Source organism: Octopus bimaculoides, chromosome 7 (genome assembly GCF_001194135.2).
Source record: "Octopus bimaculoides isolate UCB-OBI-ISO-001 chromosome 7, ASM119413v2, whole genome shotgun sequence".
Taxonomy (NCBI): Eukaryota; Metazoa; Mollusca; class Cephalopoda; order Octopoda; family Octopodidae; genus Octopus; species Octopus bimaculoides.
In genome coordinates, this window is record NC_068987.1 from 79,296,803 (window position 1) to 79,298,831 (window position 2,029).

General features: G+C 29.3%; 1 protein-coding gene and 1 long non-coding RNA gene across 2 annotated transcripts in view; one reads left to right on the forward strand and one right to left on the reverse strand.

Annotated features, from left to right (window-relative positions):
- LOC106882339 (uncharacterized) overlaps positions 1-360 on the reverse strand; it is an 8,797-nt gene extending 8,437 nt beyond the window's left edge. Inside the window, exon 1 of the long non-coding RNA XR_001410988.2 lies at positions 271-360. This is a non-coding gene — a long non-coding RNA (uncharacterized LOC106882339). The remainder of the gene's footprint in view (positions 1-270) is intronic.
- Positions 1-2,029, forward strand: part of LOC106881857 (transcription factor AP-2-beta) — a 426,522-nt gene that overhangs the window by 275,088 nt on the left and 149,405 nt on the right. The window lies entirely within an intron of this gene.

Consider the following 2,029-nt stretch of genomic DNA (forward strand, 5'->3'; position numbering starts at 1 on the left):
TATATATATATATATACATACATACATACATACATACATACATACACACACACAGAGACGCACTAACATATCATTATGTCATGGTTTCTTTGAAAAAAATGAAAATAGCTGATGTACTCTGAAAAGAACTCCGATGATATAAAAAGAAAATAACAATATAAACCAAACATCACTGCTGATTTTGTTATATGTATGCATATATATATATATATATATATATATATATACAAACATCATAAATAGTTATAAAAATTTCTATAGCGCACCTACCTGCATCTATCTAATGTGCACGCACGTTCGTATCCATGGCTTTGTTGCCTATGCATAAATAGATCACTATGTACAGATGGCGTTGAATGTTTAATAATTTTCCTGAAAGAGCAAGCAGACAGGCAGGTAGACAGAGACAGAGAGAGACTTACAGGCAAGGCAAAGCAAGGCAAGGCATAGTGAAGTAGATTGACAAGACACACGAAGAGAAACATTTATTTTTGCTCGAGCCGAGAAATATATATGCTTTATGTATTATAAATGAATGAATCTACGAAACCAGTCTCAAATCTACTATTTGTGCTATGATTCCTGGAATTTATTACCATGTTAGTTTGGAGCTGGACTATTATCGTTATTAATAACACTTGCACTGGAACCAATATTTCTAGTGTTTGTTACCGTCTATATACGGAGATCAAAGCAACTAACAAACATATTGTTAGGAGCGTATTAAACATTCTCCCTAATGAGCGAATATACGGACACCAGTTACTACGTTACTCAGGTAAGGAGCAAGAAATCGTGCGAACACTTTCTTCGGCGACCAAACAGAACGACCCCTTCGTTCCTTTCAATATATTTTATGTTTTTTCTCAAATATTCTTCAAATACATACATACGTACATACACATACGCATATATATATATATATACACACACACACACACACACACACACACATACATATATATATATATATATATATATATATATATATATATATATATATATATATATATATATATATATATATATATATATATATATATATCCTTACCGTGCTAGAAAAATTACTCTTTTCGTTGTCTGTCTTTTATTCATCATATTTTCTTTCTTTGTTTGTTTGTTTCTTTCTTTTTATGCTTCATTCTTTCTTTCCGTTTTATTGTTGCGGTGTAACCAATCCAGGTTCTATCTTTAAACATGCATCAATTATCACGATGAGCTAGAATTCGCAACGTTTAAGCATCAGTTTTGAACAAATTCGCCGAATGTAAGGGTATATGCTTGTATGCACACACGCCTGTACGAATCTATGTATTCATGTATGTATGCGTGGATGTGTGTATATAAGCACACACACACACACACACACACACACACATATATATGCATACATATATTGCTGTAGAAAGTACACCTTCCTAAGTTATATTTTCCAAGTAAAATATTATCAACTATTTCATTATATATACATATGTATATTTCCCCCTAAATAAAAACAATTTTCATTAAATTACCATTTTTATGTAAATCACTTTAATAGACACGAAATCAATATGTGGCTAATTTTTTCCTTCCGCTTCATTTTATATTATTATTACGTTTCTATTTCATTAAAATTTTTTTTTAATCAATACATTTAAGAGCGATTAAAATTCGGAAATTGTTATAATATTTATTAATATTTTGTAGACACAATATATTATATTTCAGTGTAATATATAAATAGATTTGATATTTGAATAATTTTAATGATACCGGTTACATAGGAATAGATGCAATGGTCTAATGTTCATAATACGGGACTTTCTATCAATGTATGGATAAGACTGAAAAATACTCAAATTCATCTGTTTGAATGTGTGATCGTGTCTGTGTGCGTATACTCATGTGTGTGTGTGTGTGTGTATGTGTGTGAAATTCAAATATATATACATATATATAATAATATTAGGGATAAAATCCAAAATTACGGTTTCTTTTCCCTAAAACTATATATATATATATATATTTATATATATATATATATATA